At 42.9% G+C, this 19,727-nt stretch overlaps 1 protein-coding gene across 19 annotated transcripts in view; it reads right to left on the bottom strand.

Moving 5' to 3' along the window:
- The window catches only part of ZBTB38 (zinc finger and BTB domain containing 38), a 130,572-nt gene that overhangs the window by 60,969 nt on the left and 49,876 nt on the right, over window positions 1–19,727 (bottom strand). For 15 of the 19 annotated variants that reach the window (XR_007405287.1, XR_007405286.1, XR_007405288.1 and 12 more), the window contains 2 exons: window positions 17,529–17,715; window positions 16,288–16,359 (listed from right to left, as the gene is read on the bottom strand). The gene's annotated coding sequence lies outside the window, so the exon portion shown is untranslated. Of the gene's footprint in view, window positions 1–1,456; window positions 1,604–16,287; window positions 16,360–17,528; window positions 17,716–19,727 lie in introns of those variants that run through there. The other 4 variants (XM_035704929.2, XM_035704928.2, XM_049099920.1 and 1 more) reach the window with 1 other exon arrangement.

Below are 19,727 nucleotides of genomic sequence, written 5' to 3'. Positions count from 1 at the left end.
CTTAAACTTAGAAGCAAATAAAATCAGTACAGAAAAATAAATTGATGCTGAATTCCTTTGGATGTACAGTTGACCGTCATGAACGATAAAAGCTATCCTTAGGATGCTGACCTAAATAATGTTAAGGCTTGCAGCAGCATACTTACCGCGCCTGCTCAGAACATAGAACATGCAAAATGATTTTTCTCCTCCCTCCCTCTCCAAAAGCTAAATTGTAAAGTAACAAGGCATTAACAGGAATATCAAAAGGCTATATGTATATACATAGTACATACTGTAAGAGAAGAAATGGTGTTGTGCTGAAATGCAATGTTTCTTTGTTTTACTTCGAGGCTTATCTTAGCTATGCTTGTACGATGACATTGACATCATGGAGGTCAGGGCTGACACTGGGGTGCCATCCGTTTTATGAGTGAAATGTTTTCCGAAAATTAAATCTCATCTACTCAAACACCAAATTTCATGTCTTCTTCAATACCACCTCCCTACCCCCGCTGCTTAAGATTGATGGGATCTAGTTTGGCTCTGTGTAATAAATTGGAATTGCCTTCTGTAGAGAGTCCAATACATAATTGTAGGAATTAATTTTTTAAACAAAAAACCTTCAAGAATTCTTATGCATTCCCTTTCAATCCTTCCTATCAACACACACACACACGCACGCATGCACACACACACACACAATTGAAGCTCAAATTGCAATGAAACGTTTAACATGTGGAACAAAAAATGTGGAAAGAGCTGCTTATTCAGGATTTTGAAGAAATGCCTAATAAGCAAATACTGTTTTGCTACAAAACCAGTGTCACCATGTCCCCGAAGAGAGGAAAACAGCATAGCTTGCTAGAAAAATTTCCTCCAGAAACTGCCGGCAGGTAAAAAACAGAAAAGCATTTCATTTACCATGCTGTATAAAGCAAGAAGTCTTTTATTTTTTAGGAAATAGAACAGATTCTTTTCCACTTTCTTCAGCTACAAAGAAACCATACCCACCCCCACCCTTAGATCCTGGATGTAAGCCAACATTTTTATAAAACGCTATGAGCCTGATTTTGAATATATATTTACGTTTTTCTTCTTATCTCTCCAAAAGTCTTTAATTGCCTTGTTGTATCACTGAATATACTAATGTTAATTAATTTTAACACATGCAAAAATGAATTAATATTTTCTGGGGTTGCTAGTTTCCCAGCGCCTCGATCTTCTATAAGGACTTGCTAAAAATAGGTTAGCAAAATATTCAAGTTCCCCAGAATTTTTTTTAAAGGAGAAAATGTATTCAAATATCTTAACTTAGGTACTAGGTTTCACAACCGGATCTTTTGTTTCTAGCTTTCATTCTATCTCCTTCCCCAGAACCCAAGTGATTTTCAGCTCAATGCGTGGAAAGCACCAGCCCACCTCTAACCCATATACTTAGTCTCTGGGTTGGGTCGTCCAGATGGTCAGTTCATACCTGAACCACATCGAATCCTCTTCTCTTTGGAGCACATCTCTTCCCCACAACTACTCCAGAAATAAATGTGGCTCTAACGGAAACAGTAGCTCCTGGTCTAACACCAATGGTGGAACCATCTTCCCCACCCCCACAACATGCTCTATGAGCTCTGGTTAGCATTGACAGCGACAGAAAATTAGAATGGAGTGTCCTTAGGCTAATTCCTCCTTTACTATGGGGGTCAAAAATTAGAGAGACTATCAGGCTGAGTTACAAGGTACCAATTTAATATATGGTCATCTATAAAGCGGGGTCCTTAGAGTGGGGTCAGAGGAGGTTGAAGCGAACATCTAGGCATTTGATGCTATTGGTGTCTGTTCAGATATTCCCCAGTAACAACATCTGAAAGTTAGACAATCAAGTTTAAATACTCACAAATTATTATCATGTAGGCAAAATATATACGACACGGAAGCAACTCTGACCACATAGAACTAAGTTGCTGCCTCCTCTGCATGGGCTAATAAATGACAGTAACAAGGACAGTAATCCATATCAAGCTCTCATGAGATGAGTGAATAGTGTTATGTCCTCACAGGGACAGGGTGGCAAATGTGGCCAGGCCCCCTACTAATACTCTTAAACCTGATGCCAGGGCAAGAGATTTCCAAACCTCCTAGTGGGTTCTCCGTTCACCCTCTGTCAAAATGAACCTAAAAGCCACGTATTTGTTTATTTTGTGATGTTCTAAAAATACTCAATGAGCAAACCTGGCCTATTTACCAAATCTGCTTGTGTTAAATTTGAACTGTAGTTGAAAGCATTCGGATAGATGAGCTTGTTTAGGCAGACATTCTCGACTAGTAAATCCTGTTTTGCACTTAAAAAAAAAAAACAAAAAAACAAAAAAACAAAAAAAACAAAAAAAACCACCATGCTCATGCCTGAATTATTTAGGCTTTGTCATGATTACAAGTGGCAAGGGTAGGCATTCCCTTATGATTTTTAAAAATTGCATGATACTCATCAATCTCCTCAGGGCACGTACACAAACATTAATTTTAAAAGACAAATCCCTTCCCATGATAAAAAATTTTAACCTGTTTCTGCCACTTTGAGGAGCCAAGTATAAGGAACCCTAACTAATCTGGCAGGAGCAGGCTAGAGGACGGGGCCAGTGGTGAGGGGTGCGTCTTTCACTTTGATTAACGCTTTTCCTTGCTCACAGTCTTGTTGTTCTGCAGTCTGAGCTCATTTTATTTTCAGTCCTGTGGGTTAAAGTTAAATTGCATGGCTTATGCAAAGTACATAATTCGAGTATGAACAAAGCTTGACTCTGTATGTTTAAAAAAAGAGTAAAGTCAGGGCACTGAGTCCCAGAGGAATCCTTGGTTTATAAACATTTGGATTGGTTTGCACATTTCTTTACTCCATTCACTGCATTAAAAATTACAGCTGGTTTCCATTTACACCTCATATGGGCATTCAACAATTGTGGGTAAATTTGTTATTGGGTTTGGCCATTCTAATCTAAATTTTTACAAATAAAATGTTCAGCAAATATAACATTTCTGTTTAAATTCTTAGAATGGAGATGTTTAGAAAATTTTATGAGGTTATTACATCTGTCTATAATGAATGTATTTAGCCCTGGAAACAACATCGTGACTTAATTTATCAATGATTAAAAATGGCTTTGGATGATATATTTTAACTTAAATTTTTTTGGAAAGCCCAAGGCCATTTTGAACATCTACATCTTGCCTAGAGAGCTGGGCAGGAACTTCTGCTTTCTACTTTGACCAGAGCTAAGTCTACATAGCTACCATTTATTGAGAACCTACTACATACTCAAGATTTTGGCTATATTATTTAATTCTAACCCAGTAGTCCTTTAAGGTGAGCATTAGCTATCACCAACTTTGGGTGAATAACTAATTGGGATTTCTAGTCACATAGTAAATAGCAGGGTTAGGATTCAAACCTAAGTCTGACCAATTCCAAAGTCTAGATCTTTCCACCAGTCCTCAGAGGATAAAACCTCCTCCATCCACATTCTGTCCTGATGTAGGAATCTTCTTCTTGTGGAGACCCCTGGTAGAAGGGATCCCCACACCCTGAAGCGAAGATTAATTCTGTTCACATGAGCCAGCCTTCACCTCCCAGGCCCCAGGCATTGTGGGTACCTAGGATGCCACCAACTGGAGACAGGCTGGACCAGCAGGTGAAAAGATAAAATAAAAAAGGAGTAATCAATTAGACCACATTGAAAAATTAAGAGTAGAAAGCAGATTAATAACTTGGGGCAGAGGTTTGTTGTAATTTGGAAATATTTTATGAGGCAAAAGAAGTGGAAAAGCTTATATTTCCATCTGAGCAAAATGGAAAAGCACCACATTCTACCAGGTGTCTTTTTCTATTATGGATGAGGAAGCCAGGGCTGAGAGGGATCTGGTCATCTGCCCAAGATCACACATTTAATAAGTGAGTTTGCCCATTTGCTGTATTAAATGTATATCTTATTCCCTTTTATACTGAATATATTCTGCATGTGTGAGTAAATTTCCTATCAAGCCATTAGATTGTTCTAATCTAAATCATCAGTTAAAGAAAAATCAGTGTAACATTCAGGACTGACATGGTTTCCATTCACAAATAACGTTTTTGTCCTGAACAGATAAACTAAGTTGATATTATGAGTTCCTTCCCCAAGATATATTAAAAACGGATTTTTCAAAAGCCTAATTTTTTAGTAAGAGATTTTTCTTCAACCACGGTTAGTGTTTCAAATGTATCATTTTAGTGATTAACTCTCTTTTAGCATCTATCCATTTTGCCCCTAAGATCCCTTCCAGCTCTGAATGTTTATGATTGTAAACAAATCCAGCCTAGGTTGCTTTTTAGGTTGGGTAGGCCAAGAGCTGGACTCCAAGTCTCCTGCCTCCTGGTTATGTGGCCAGCTGACTACCTTGCTCGTTGGCAGTAATCTTATATGCCAACCAGATGGCTCTCAAACGGGGCTTTCTAATCAGCTCCACTCTGCCTGGGAATATGAGAGGACGATTATGTTGCTCAGTGTTCATGAAGCAGTAGAGTGAATGCTTGATGGTCGAACAGAACTGAGGAATCTGAACTCCGGGAAGCCTCTGATTCTTACACATGAGCTTTCTCCCTTCTATCCATCAGCATCTATGTAAGATATGGGAAAGGACTATATACTTGATGGCACGTAAACTTTGGGGTTACCCCAAAAAGACGTGGAGGCAGAAGGGAAATGTGAACCATGTGGTTTTCAACAGAGAAAAGGTGGTAAGTGACTTAGGGCTTCGAGGGAGGCTCCGGTGGACCACATTCTGCCCCACTGTAATCCAATTCAGACTCTCCCACAGGAATATCAACACGTCTCACCATCGTTTTGATGTCACTACCTCTGACTTTAGCAACAGAATCGTGCCTGCTTTTATTTCTCAGTGTATCTATAATATGGCACTAATAAAGACCTTGTGAGCACATGGAGACCAAGAGCATTCCTGCATCCCTAGTCACACATTCATTTGTGGCCAGGACTGCTTGCCACTTCCCAAATGGAGAGCAAGTACAACAACAAGGTTTTACTAGATCCCGCACTGGCAAAACACATATGTGGCAAGATGGTGGAGTTTCTTCTTTCTAGAGAGACCGGCAAGTAGGGTGAAGAGGGAGGGTAGGGATGCAAATAAAAGGGAAAGAGGAAGAATTCCTACTGATTGGTAAAAGCTACCCTGTGTGAGAATCCTCTCCTGGTAGGAGAGTCCTCTCCTCTCCAAGACTCAACCCGGGGAACAAAGTCATTTGCTTTTTCTTCTCTTAGATAAATGACGCAGCTCAGGGAGGCCATAACGGTGCACCTCATCTCACCAGAGCAGCTTAACAAACCGGCGAATCTGCATTTCCTTTGGACTGAAGATAAAAACAGAATGTGTTTATTGTATTGAATTATCTATCTTTATTCCTATCTCTGGCTTGCTTCCTGCAAGATTTGTGTATCTCCCATGGCACCTAGAGCATTGTCTGGTGCAGTGGAGAGGCCTCCTGTGGGTATGCTCTTCACTGACCAACACCAAATTGAGAGACCTTTCTCTGCTCCCACAACTACCAGTGGAACTTTAGCTTTGTCTCATGAAGCTACTTCCTAAAATAGAACTTGCTCCATGAACTAAGGAGTGGACCTGGAGGCTGAAAATACCTATAGAAGTCTTTCAAGTACTTAATCACTTATTTACCAAGGGGAGCCACAAGTTGTCTGGCAATCAGACCACAGGCTTTGTTTAAATCAGTCCCTCCTAGAACAGGGAAAGGGGAGACAGAAATAAGAGTGGTCTGACAGTAACCCAACTGTCTCCAAAATGTGCCTCAGTGTTTCCTCGGCCCCCTGTGTTGGAGCACGTTTCATAGAACTATACGATGGGCAAGGCACTTTGCAGGATGCCATCTCAACCCTTTTTTGAGGTGAAGAAAATCAGGTTCAAAGACAGTATTATGTCTGAAGACTCCAAGCAACTAGGATAAAAGCCCTATTCCTTACTTTCTAGAATTCTGCTCTTTGTAATGCAACAGACTGGCTCAATTAATAAAAAAAATTCCAAGCTCTCATGCAAATAGGTACTTAATAAATGGTTATAGAATAAGCGAATTAATGAATAGATTCTAGAAAGAGGGCTTACCACTTTTTTCTTAATTCCTCTTGGAAGAGAATGTTACAGTATACTTGTTTAAATTTGTTTAAGCTCAACTAAATATAATTTTAAGCAAAATAGTACATGTTGGCCAAAATATCACCTGAGACCAAGTGCCACTTTGTGTATCAGAGTAGTTGTCTTGATTGCTATTTAAGTCAATCAGATTAAGTTTAACCAGCCAAAGTCGCCTTTATCTTACTTGGTTTGCAAAAGAAATCTCATGAGTTAGCATGAACAGCTAAAAATAAGTTGCAGGTTTCATTTTCCGTTGTTCAGTATGGTTTTGAAACCAAAAGGTGCAAAGCTAGGAGATTCATCAACGCCTACTGAAGATCAACAATTCAAACTGTCACCTCTCTAGCCCACTGCCCTGATCTACAGTCCACGGCCAGGCCCAGGAAAGGTGCACCAGTGTCCTTCTCACCGTGGTCCCTTGACATTAGTCACCCTAATAACACATGGCAGGAAATTGGGGGCTGAGGCCAGTCCTGAGGGACAGTGGCTTATGTGCAAGTGTCTTGTCATATCCGGACAGGATGCCACGTAATCAGCCCCATACGCTCAACTTCAGTCTTCAGTGATGCTACGGGCCTCTCTGTAAAGCAAGAGAGTAAATAATGCTGGGCTTTCAGTAAAGAGGGGTCCCTCAAGGTAGTGACACAGCAAGGAACCCTTGACCTAAGTGCCCATGGCCTTGTGCAATTCCATACCATAAACCAAGGCGGCTCAAGTTCGGTTTAATTTCAAAACTCTTTCCGTGGCCCAATCTGGCAAAACGGTGTTTGACAGAGGCATAAATGCTTCAAAGAGAAGGCAGCCATCTCCTGCTGCAGCATTCAGCTGTGGCACAAGGCTCCAGAGAGCAGTGTGGCTGCAAGCAAGCCCTCAGCTGAATGAGATTGAAAGGGGGCAAGGAAGGGTTAATCTCCTTCCATTAGAGGGGGGGCCATTTGGTGAAGGTGAAGAGAATAAACTGTATGAAGAGCAGAGAAGACAAAGAGCCATTCCAGAAAAGAAATCACGGTGCAGGGGTGAGAAGGATGATTTGTCCTAGATTTTCACCGGGAGACCATTTCTTAGATCTCTGAGTCTTTACCTTGCTTTGAAGTTACAAGTCTCAGGGAGGGGGAAGGGGACATATTCACACTCAGCGCTGGAATACTTGAGCTTTGATTCCATCTGAGATGGGCTGTCTCTGAAAAGCAGAGGTCGAGGCCACAGAATCCTACTCATAAATTAGGAAGTGGCAAAATAAACAATAGGAGTTGCTCATAAAAGAGAGGCCGGCGGCTGAAGCCCCCTTTCTTGGGGTGGGGAACACCCCCCCATTTTTTCGACCTTAAAGTTTTTAGAAGTTGCTTTTAATGACATTTTTGGAAATAGTTTAAGAGTCACAAAAAGTTGCAAAAATAGGACAGTAACTATGTAACTTCATCCAGCTTCCCCCAAGGATAGTACCTCACACTAGTATAGCACCTTGTCAAAACAGAGAACTGACATTGGTGTAATACTATTAACTCAGGTGTGGACCTTACTTGGGTTTCACCAGTTTTTGCCTGCTCTGTGTGTGGGTGTGTGTAGTTCTATGTAATCTTATCATACATATAGATTGGAGTAGCCATCACCACAACTAAAAGAACTATTCCATCACCACAAAGAAATCCTATGCTAACCCTCTCAGGATCACACCTTCCTCCAGCAGTAACCTCTGGCACTGGTCTATTCTCAATCAGTATAATCAGTATGTAACCCTCTGAGATTGGCTTTCTTTCACCCAGCATAATGCCCTTAGATCCATTCAAGTTGTAGGTAAAGAGTGTGTGCCTTTCTCTTGCTGCGTAGAATTCCATGGTATAGATGTACCACAGTTTTGTTATCCATTCTCTCCTTGAGGGACATCTGGCTGGTTTCCTGGTTTAAGGTATTCGAAATAAAACTGCTATGAGTATTGATATATGGCCTTTTGCGTGAGCATAAGTTTTCATTTCTCCTGTGTAAACACCCAGGGGTGGGACCGTATGGCAAATGTACGTTTAACTTTATAAGGAACTGTCAAACTCTTCCAGAGCAGCTGCACCATTTATATTCCCACCAGCAGCACATAAGCAGTCCAGTCCCATATGCTGGCAAGCAAATCCTTGCCAGCATATGGGAACATCAGTATTTGTCATTTTAGCCATTCTGATAGATGTGTATGGGATTCCTTTTGCTGATCCAGTCAAGATGGCAGTCAAGTGGGGGAGGCCTTCAGAGCTTAGGTGGGTGGCTTCAGATATCTCTCACTGTTCCAGCTATCCTAATGCTTATCTATACAGCAGTTTGAGCTGTCTGGCATTTCAATGATGGAAAACAGGGCTCTTCATACTGGGTGAGTCTTTAGATTTGACAAGTTGCTCCTGACTACATTAGTGGGACATCACCAACTGGGGATGCTGGGCTTCTCTGAGGCAGTACATCTTGGCCCAACAGGCAGACTTGATACTAGTGGCACTCTCCCAAGAGGTAATATGAAAGCCATGATATGACGGCCATGGAGCAGAGACAAAATTTGCCTGGGTCAGGGTTGTTCAGCAACTTTGGCCAGAGACTGTGTGAATGCTTTTTATTCTGAAAGTTAGCTACTTATTAACAAAGTGTGCAGGGAATGGACATGGAGTCAGCATAGACAGGGAAAAGTGGGATTACCAGTGGCGCCTTGTCAGATCACAGGCTCCACTGAACACTTTCTGCTCTTGGGCTTCCTACCCTGTTTATCATCTACGATTCACCAGCAGCAATGTGGACACCTTGTTTGGATGTCACAGAACTCCAGCGTGTACTCCTGGGGGTTAGATCTGGACGCACTGCTTTCACCACCACATGGACCTTCTTGGCCTAGGGATCCAGGTCTTGTCAGTAATTAGAACTCTATCTAAATATTGGGAGGTGCCTCCCAATCCCAAGTTGTAAAGGATGCCAGGGAGATGGGCTTTGCATAGAGCCAACATCATAGCGATGGCCTGAACTGCCTCAGCCATGTCTGGAAAGTCACTCTCCATCTCCTGTGCCCCTGACTGAAGGGAGGTTGTGGACCTTCCCAGAATCCATACTCATCATGTCCCTGGATCTATGAGTTTGGACCAGAAGGCCAAGAATCAGGAGAGCAGTGATCCTACGTGGGAACAGCCAAGAGATAATGAAGACTGCACAGAGGCAGTGAAGCTTAGTGATTATAGGCAAATTCCCTGGTGCTAAGCATATATAATGGGTGCAGCAGAGGTACACCGTTGGGTTCTGGCTCTTGTGCTTCACCTGGTGCAGTCACAAGAAAAAGATGTGGGCTTCGGCATGGAGGAACCTAAGTGGTCATTTATAGAACCTGAAATGAACAAGAACTAGGGACCATCAGGATCAGGAGCTGAGCAGTACGTGAGGGCTGAACTTGAAAGCAGATGATATAAGGGAGGCCCTCTAGAAGTTGGGGTGCTAGAATGAGGAAGGGCAGCCATATGCCATCAGGTGGCCAACAGGTATATAGTCTGATGGGCTTGAATAGAGTTATGCCAACAAAATGGCTGGTCACACTTCCTCTTAAAAGGTAGTAAAAAAAAAAATTTAAATTTGGTTGTTATTTGTTTACTATGTTCTCTGTTATAACACAATGCTCCCAATTTACCAGTTTCAGAGGCCTCTTCTCTGTTCCACTGCCCCTTCTTTGGCCAGGTGCTCCTATTTCCCTGCTGTCGGAAGGCAGTCTGGTGGACAGCACCTCTCAGATTTAAAGAGGCAGGTGCAGCTGGGGCAGGTACCTCCCCAGACTATGAAGTTATGCAATGGGACTCCATCTTTGAGGGTGAATCATACAGGTTCCCTCTAGTTCTGGCTTTGTCTTTTTTTCAGCTAATGCCTACTCTGACTTAAATCTGATCCCAATATGAGTCTCTGCTCTCTTGCCTTCTGACTCTGGACCCCCGCTCCTACTCTGCTCTTGTTCATGGATCTGCGTGACTGCTCCATGTCCTCCTTGGTCCTGCTTCAGTGGTACCACCTCAGGGCTTAGGGCACATGGTGATCTGGGTTCATTAGGTGACCAAAATGGGCACGTGGGCCCCTCATGGGGTCTGGGCTGCCCACACACATCCTGAGATATAGCCCTGCCCATCAGAAGGCAGACAGAAGTTTCCTGGCTGAGGCAGAGTCTCACCTGAGGGGTCTGTCTTCCCATTGGTGCCTTGCCTCTGCTACCTCAAGGTTGGATGGGTCTGGGCCCTTTGTCTACTCGAGTTGTAGCTTTACCTCTGCCACTAAATCTCTCTGGATAACCACCTGGAAATAAATGAACCATTCTCGGTCTCTGTTATCTCATATTTACAGTTAAGGTTTCCTGATTCCCATCTGACAATCTTTTAACTATCTCATACCATGATTAAGGAAAAATCTAAAATTCAGAGGCCAAAAAAGAGCTTTTATATTAAATTCTGGTTTAGATATACTATCTCAGGGTTCCCTGTTTTCTGCCTAATAAGTGTTTGCTGAAATGAATGTTTATTGCATTGAATGCAGCATATTGACAGTTCTCAGGTTTTAATGTGCATAAGGAATAGGAATGTGTATATATTTTTTAATATTTTATTTATTTATTCATGAAAGACACACACACACAGAGAGAGAGAGAGAGAGAGGCAGAGACACAGGCAGAGGGAGAAGCAGGCTCCACGCAGGGAGCCCAATGTGGGACTCGATTCCAGGACCCCAGGATCACTCCCTACGCTGAAGGCAGGCGCTCAACTGCTGAGCCACCCAGGTGTCCTTAGGAAGGTATATTAAAAAGCATATTCTTAGGCCCCCTGATCAGCACTTCTGATGCCACTGGAGCCTAGGAGCATGTGTTTAAACATAAGAAACTGAAGGGAATTTAGGTTTTTATTTTTTATTTATTTTTATTTTTTTTTAATTTTTATTATTCATGATAGTCACACAGAGAGAGAGAGAGAGAGAGAGAGAGGCAGAGACATAGGCAGAGGGAGAAGCAGGCTCCATGCACCTGGAGCCTGACATGGGATTCGATCCCGGGTTTCCAGGATCGCGCCCTGGGCCAGAGGCAGGCGCTAAACCGCTGCGCCACCCAGGGATCCCGGGAATTTAGGTTTTTAAATTGACAGTGGTGCCTTTCTGGAGGCTAATTTACCATTGTGCATTAGAAACTTTAAAAACAGGTCATTTGACCTACTAATTCAATTCTAGGAATTTTCCCTAAGATGTCCACAAAGATTTATCAACAAGAATGTTGACAGATTGGTAACAGCAGAGCACTACAGGCAATCAAAATGCCCATAAAAAAAAAAAAAAAGAATGGATAAATTAAGACATATCAGTGCAATGAAAATACAGCCGTTAAAAATCAAATTTTCATAGGCCATTTAGTGACTTGGAAAAATGTTGACAACATAATGTTAAGTGGGGTGAGAAAAAGCATATAAAATTATTACAAGTAATTTGTGTGTGTGTGTGTGTGTGTATGTATATATATATATATATATATGAAAAATTGGAAAGAAATGCGTCAAAATGTTAATACAGAATTGTTGTTTGGTTGTTGGATTATTGGAGACTGTTGTTTTCTCCTTGATATTTTTCTGTATTCTCTAGATTTTGTATAGTAGCTAGTTATGACCCTTTATATTTAAAAACAATGATAGAAATATTTTAAAAGACACACAAAGGAATTTGCCACATGTAGAGTGAAAACAGAGGGCAGAGAGGTCTCTTAGGAGTCCAGGCCAGTTGTGGCCTGGCTGCTGTAGTATGATTCAGACTCACTCTGGTGCCCAGGGTGAATTTCAAGCTACATTCTCTTTTGTGAAGTACCTTGGTGTAGAGTTGACGCCAAGGAATTTGGGTCAGTGAGAAAGTCCTTTCACTAGATACTACTTTCCTGCTATATTCAAAGATAACAGACTATAGGATCTGGTACATGGAGGAGAGCTCATAGTTTAAATGATACCTTCTTTACTACTGTTGGGCTGAACTCATGCTTGTTGACTCTGTATAATCCCCTACCCCATAACACCAAGTAGATTGACTGCACTCAGGATTAGGGGCTTTTGGACAGGTGATGGGACTCCATTCTCATTTGGGAGACACTACCCGAGGTCAGTGCTTCTGTGACGTGGTTTCAAAGCCTCCTTTACCCAATGCACTGGGAGCCCCCTAGAATGCCAGGAAATAGCATTTTTGGTTTTGTTTTGTTTTGTTTTGGTGTTTTTTTTGGCAGAGAGATGGCTCAAATCCATCCTCTCTCACAGATTTCAGTGACCCCCAGGTCAAACCTCTCAGAATATTAGAAGACCCTCGGTTAGGCCTATGGCCTACAGTCAAACCTTTCCAAATGACCTTGGAAATTTTACAAGACATGTTGTGTCTAGTTAAGGAGCAGTACTAAGGAACTCAGATGAAAGTCAATTTAGAAAGACAAAAAAATTGGGGTGCCTAGGTGGCTCAGTTAGTTAAGCAGCTGCCTTCAGCTCGGGTCATGATCCCCAGTGGGGATTGAGCCCCGCTTCCGGCTCTCTGCTCAGCAGGGAGCTTGTGTTCTCTTTCTCAAATAAATAAATAAAATCCTTTTTAAAAAAGACAAAAAATTTTTAAATGATGATACTTACAATAGCAATACCACTACCAAAAGCTAAAACACCAATAATGACCATAATTATAATTCTTTTCATCAGTACCTTGACTTGCCATACATTGTTCTAAGTGGCCCAAACCATTTCACATATATTACTTTATTTATCCTGATAGAACCTCAGTTTTACATCCTTTAAAAATACCATTTTGGAGGAGGGAGGAAGCTTTCAAGTTCTGATGAAAAGCAGAGGCTTCTTGAGTTAAAAACAAAACCGTGAAGTCTTCAAGTATGGTGTTTTCCAACTTTGTTCTTGACAAGAAATCGGGGGATTTCAGCATGAGAAATTACAAAGCCCTATTACCGTGAATTCTTAGCTTTGGTGAATATGACGTGGCCTTATTGCAAAATCCTCTAAAGGGAGTAAAAGAACATTCATAAATGCTGACCCAGAGTAAGAAGGGGGCTTGCACTTCCGTGCTATGAAAACAATAAAACCCCTGGGATTAAAAATAACCAACTGGTCTAGGCACTGCCAATGTCAGCCTGCTGTGCTCAGTTCATGTCTGCACATCACAGATCAATGGGTCCAGGCCAAGCTCTTTAGGTGACCTAAGCTTCGAAAAGACTGTGGTGCCCCCAATGTTAACTATACCCCTCACAAGGAATTAAAATGTTTTTAAATAATAAAAGATTAAAGTTAAGGAAGCTCAAGAAAGGTCAAATTTTTCCCATGATGTCTACTTTGACACTTTTTTGATAATGTTGAAGATTAAAATATTTACAAAGTGTATACTTGGTGTATCTGTGATGTCACCCAGCATGCTGTACCGCTGTACCAACGTGTGGAGGAATTGTGCTGACAGAATCGAAATTCTGATTTGGTGATTCCACACCCCTCCTTGCCACGCTATCAACATAGCCAGACATTGGAAATCAGGAGGTTCACCCTAGCCTACTGCTCCACACACATCCTCATACGTCAGTTCCTAAATACTTAGTGCCTTGAGGAGTCGTTATCACATGGGAATTGAAATTAACAAACTGTGTCTACCAAGTCTCCCAAGTGAATGGACCCTGACGCCTTTCCTCCTCGACAGTGGGCTTTAGCCTTGCCCATCCTCGCAGACTCCATTAGACTGGGAATTCTGGCAACATATCATCCCTGCTTGGCTCTAGCCTTTGAAAACTAGCACTTGTTGTCAATTCACTCCTTTGGGTGCACTCTCCTAAGCAGACTCTGTATTCCTCCATTCAGTTTGGTCCTGTCTTTAGCTTCCTCTTACAAGCTCTCAGTTCTGGAGACACTTCCAGGACCAACCAAGGCACAGCAAATGAACTTTTAGAGGTTAAAGCATTTTTGCAACCAATCAACTTATTCTAGTCCACGTCCATTCCTGAGGGAGGTAGGCAGAGGCAAGGCAGCAGTAATAGGAGGCTAGGCCAGGCACCAGGTTCCGTAAGGACCCAAGAGGCTGTGTCAAATTGGCCGTAGCTGGCCTTGCCACACAATGGACAATGTGTGTTCTTCAGGATGTGGGTGGGGGTGCCATAAATGTCAAGTCCAGGGGTAAAATTCAATCAGAAACCAGAGCGTCTAGCCAGATATTGACAACAAAACTAGAGAACTAGCTTGGGCAAAGACTGTAGCCCATTTTTAGCATATGTGCTACTGAAGCAAGCACATGTGGTCCATTTTTTTATTGGAGGTCCATTTTTTTAAAATTATGATGCCTTAGGGGCATCATAATGCACCCACCATATGGTTTCTGATATTTATCAGCAGGGGAATTCTGCACTAAGACCAACAATGGTGAAAAGGCTACATAAAATATAAAAGTAGTTCAGAGTTCTCCAAACAGGGGTTACGGCCTTACCACTCATTATTTCAGCACATGTTTTGAAACTTTTCCTGAAAAGAAAAGGCTAGAACTATGTATCAAATCCTTAGGGTTGCACTAATCTCTCCAGCTGAGCCTTTTTAATCTACTTTTAAATGTTTCTCTAATAACTTGGTTTGAAGATGTTATTTTAGGGATTCTACTCCCACCCCCTGCCCCGAAAACACACAAGATTAAAAAGGTGACAAGATCTGGAGTAGATCAGACAGGGTAGCTTCTCAAAGCTTCCAGCAACAGACAGAACCATGAGCTAAAGAAACCACAAGCTTTCCAAGAGACTACTGGGGCTCAGAGTTGGGGGAAGAGAATTCTACTGGACAATTCCAACTAGTATGACTAGACTCAAAACCAGGAAACATGTATCCCTGGGTGGCTCAGCGGTTTAGCGTCTCCTTCAGCCCAGGGCGTGATCCTGGAGCCCCGGGATCGGTACCACGTCAGGCTCCCTGCATGGAGCCTGCTTCTCCCTCTGCTTCTCTCTCTGCCTGTGTCTCTGCCCCCGCTCCTCTCTCTGTGTGTCTCTCATGAATAAAAACAAAAACAAAAAACCAGAAAACAAAGCCAAAATGGTCCTAGACCAAAAGACCCTGGAGAGGAAAATAAGGGGAAGAATATCCTTCCCTCTGTACTGGCCCTTGGCCGCATGGTAGTGTTCACACAAAAGCTCAAGTTTGCAGGGCACCTGAGTGGCTCAGTGGTTGAGCCTTTGGCTTGGGTCATGATCCCGGGGTCCCAAGATCGAGTCCCCCATCAGGCTCCCTGGATGAAGCCTGCATCTCTCTCTGCGTATGTCTCTGCCTCTCTCTGTGTGTGTCTCATGAATAAATAAACAAAATCTAAAAAAAAAAAAAAAAAAAAAAAAAAAAGCTCAAGGTTGGAAAGAACAGAGGCATCTTGAAAGAATCTCACCTACTGTTCATTGCCCATCTGGCTAGATGTTACCTAAGACAGTTGGTCAGGGAATACTAAATATCTGGTAAGTTTTTGCTTCTCCCACCGATTCATTCTGCTCTCTTATCCTTAAGCAACTCTAAGTGCTTTATTATGCTGTGCCAGAAAGGACTACCTCATACCCAGCAACTCTCCAGAGCCGTCGCTGGAGAAGTGGCTGCCTCCCCAGGGACTACATTTCCCAGACTCCTTTGCAGTTAGATGTGACCGATCATGTGACTGAGTTTTAGTCAACAGAATGTGAATATAAGTGTTGTACATCCCTTCTAGGGATGGCCTGTGAAAACATCCCATGTGTATTTTTTAACACTCTTTTTCTCTTCCAGTGGGGAGTGGAGACAGTCCAGGTGACCTTGAAAACCACATGCTGTAGAAGGTGGCGACTCTTTCAATCTATAGCTCTGAATGAATGTTGAAAGAGAGTTTTGCCCCACTACACTCTGTTACATGAGCAAGAAATAAATTTCTGTTGTGTTTGAGCCATTATGCATTTTTCAGTCCATTACAGCCATTAGCTTATCCTAACTCTTACATGTTCTTTTGGAGATAGCTGGGATTTTTTGTGTGTGTGGAAGTTCCATGCCTTCTCCCCTTTCCTTAAATTTTACTATAAACCAAGAGAGTAGAATTAGCAAATTTAAATTTAAGCAGCCATCAGGGGCAAATGACACTCACCAGATTAGTGGTCACAGCATTCAGATCTTACAGCCAGAAGAGTAGTTTAGCAGTGTCTCACTTCAAGACAACCTGATAGGTTAAAATAGAACAAAAAGTAAATGTGAGATGTACAAAACAAATACATTAGAACTACAAAACAAATCTATAGTTACTTTCTAAAGGGTATTGTCGGATTATGAAGGAATTTGCCACTGTTTTCCAGTATATGACAAACTTCCCTATTGCCTTGAAAAAAAAAGATTTATTTTTTTAATACATTCCCCCTCCAAATATTATAAAATATAATGAACAATTCTACTCTGCTAAGTGAGCTACAGAAAGACTCGGTGCCGACTCAGGGGATGACACTGGAGGCTAGGAACACTGGGTATGATTTCTATTCTATGTACTCTGCCGTTGTTATTATGTATTATGTATTAAACTTTTCTCTCGGGAACTTAGCTTTCTTGGTCAGGAACCTTCAGAGCTTGTAAAATTATAGGCTATGCAAAGACTTAAGTTTTTTAGGTGGTGTTAAAACAGACATCAGAGATACGTTATATCAGTCTTTGTGTTTAATATCATTCCAGATGCAATGGCCCAAGTAGGAATTAAAGTAAGCTCTCTATAAACACAGTGATGAAACAATGGAGGTGCGCGCACCAGAATAATCAGAGGCAACCAGAAACATGCTCTGTAAAGGTGGCAGGTTGTGGATGTTTTCTTACCAGAGCTGCCATCTTTTACCAGGTTAAGTGCAAAAATACTATTTGACGGCATAGGGAACATGTTTGCCTAGAACAGCGTTTTTTTGTGTGTCTGATTACTCGATTTAAGATCCAGGAAGCAAACAGTTCAGAACTCTGAACAAACATTCTGGCAGTCCAAAACAGAGCACTAGGGCGGGAGGAGGAAGAGGAGACAAAACAAGAGGGTTGACAGGGGAAGGCAGGACTTGCGCCATCTTCCATAGAGTTTCAGCCTATATATGTGTGTACATATATGCATACACACACACATATATATACTCTTTTTTTTTTTTTTTTTTTTTTGAGAGGAAATGCACTCTTGTCTGGTCCCGTGAGAAGAGAGAGATCAGATAAAATCCCTTTGGTACTAAATTTGAAAGGTCTCCCAAATGCATCCCCACTCCCTCCCTCTGGGCTGGGGCCTGCCAAGCCACAGGTGTCAGGAAACAAGATGGCGCCCCACAGTGTAGGGCGCTGAGTGAGGGGGGCCAGGGGTGGGCCTTCACTTACTCGGAGATGCTGGCTCCTCTGAAACCCAGACGCTGCCAACTCCCTGGGCTCAAGAGTTATAACCGCTTTCTTGCTCTGGGTTCTTCACTTCTTGTTGAGATCAGCTCCACATATTTTTCTGATGATGTCACTCATTCTGACTTCCTACATTTTGAAAGTTGATCTACAAGCGAAACCTTCTATGAGGCTAAAAAAAAAAAAAAAAAAAAAAAAAAAAGAAGAAGAAAAGAAAGGTGTGCGGTGAGGAGATGGAGAGGAGGAGGAGGAGAGGCAGTTGCCTCCCTATTTTGAGATTTGCTGCAGCTGCGAGTGCCACTCCCCAGCCAGTTTCCTGGCTGCAGAGGGAGGCCAGTGGCCCGGCGTGGGTGACGTCAGGGCCAGGCCTGAGTCATCGCCAGCGGCCTGGCTGCCCTGCCACTCGGAAGGGGACAAAAGGAACCTTTGATGTCCAGAGGCCCTCCTCTCAGCACACTCGCCTGTACTGAACAGCAAGCCAGGAGAACATTCCTGCTGTCTCCCCACCCCCAGCCGCCCTTCCTACTTCCGGAACAGTCCCAGGCAGATTCAGCAAGGCCTCCCCCAGGGACGTCACCCTCCTGCATGGCAGAGGCCTGGTCACTCTCTGTCAAAGAGAGAAGCAGAGAGGGTGTTTCTCTGGGGATTTCTCACCTCTCCCTCTGGCATCCCCCTATCTCCTTGTGGTGCTGCCTTACCCAGGGAGTCAAGTGGTACTAAAAGTCGTGTGCAAAGATGGAAGTGTTCTCATCACATCCTGGGGCAGTACTCAGTGGTCAGTGCCTTTGTGCAATGGCCCTGGGCCTCAGCTCCTTGCTCCACGAGTCCCAGTGTGTGACCTTGCACCTCCTAGATTTAAGAGGGCACTGTTCTTTAAGAGCGGTATTTATATCCCAGTGCCGGTATGGGACTCAGTAAATACATGATGAATGTATTTTGATATATTTAGATGATCATTTTAAAATAAAATAATAAAAAATATACGCTAAATACTTGCAGTGTATGGTTGAGCCTCTGTGCTACGTGCTTTACAAAGATTATTTATTACTATCGTGACAAAGCTATGAGGTGAGGTACCGTTATTATTCCCAAATCTATAGATGAGAAAATGGATGCTCAGGGATTAGGACTCTAAAGTCTCACAGCTAGTTCATGGCAGAAATTGGATCATTTGATCTCAAATCCTGTGTTCTGAACCACCATGGTGAGTGGCTGAGGTGAACGTGTGAATAATGACCAAGGGCAGCCTATTCAAGTGAGCAAAGATAAGGGTAATGATGGGGCCTGAAACCAATTGGACAAGGAAGTAATGGAGCAATTAGGGATGATGTGTCTAGAGTAGTGGGCTTCATGTCCTTTTGATGGGTCAACACAAAGTCTAAGTCTTGGTGGGACACCCAGAGTGGTCAGGAGGGCATGTTCGTTGTCAGGTCCAAGTGGGGACGAGAAGCTGGGATGGGAAGACAAAACCAGGGAGGTCTGGTGGTGTGTGGTGGATGCAGGATGTGAGAGAACACTGGATTGAGTACCTCAGAGAGACCATTGCTCCCTGGACTCATGGGCGAACATGTGGGGTCAGTGCAGCTAATGGCCCAAGTCTGGGACAGGCAAGAAGACCAAAGGGAAGAAAGATAAAATAGCTCTCAGAGACTCCAAGAGCTAGAGTAGGAGTTAGAACAATGGTGTGTTTCAAGTATGAGGAGGGACTGGAGGTGACAGGAACAGAGCTGGACCTGACAGTGGTGGTCACTGCCCTCAGCACTGCCTTATCAGGCAGCAGCTGCCTTTCTGAGACAGAGGAGAGTCTTGTCAGTGGCTGTGTTTGAGCCAAGATGAGGAGGGCTGGCAAGAAGAAGAACATCTGCTTATGGGGGTATCTGGGCCCAGGATAAAGATGATCTTGGAGGTACCTCCTCCTCGTAGGGTTTATGATCCGTGGCTTGTACTTTTCCATGATTCTCCTAGAGTCAATATCTCATTCCAAGAAGGAGACAAATGCCAGGAATTTCCAGCTCCTTGCGGGACGGAAGAGGGAGTCATCACTGGCCTCCACAATCATGCCACTCCACAGTTTGCTTTCCCACCTGGTCATGAGACCCTTCTCCTGGGCTCAGGAGATCAATGCCTCTGATAGCTGGGGACATTGTGTCATTGCCTTGTTCTTGGGAGCTCTGCCAGTTGCCA

This window comes from Canis lupus, chromosome 23 (genome assembly GCF_003254725.2).
Source record: "Canis lupus dingo isolate Sandy chromosome 23, ASM325472v2, whole genome shotgun sequence".
NCBI lineage: Eukaryota > Metazoa > Chordata > Mammalia > Carnivora > Canidae > Canis > Canis lupus.
This window is presented reverse-complemented; position numbering and strand designations above follow the sequence as displayed.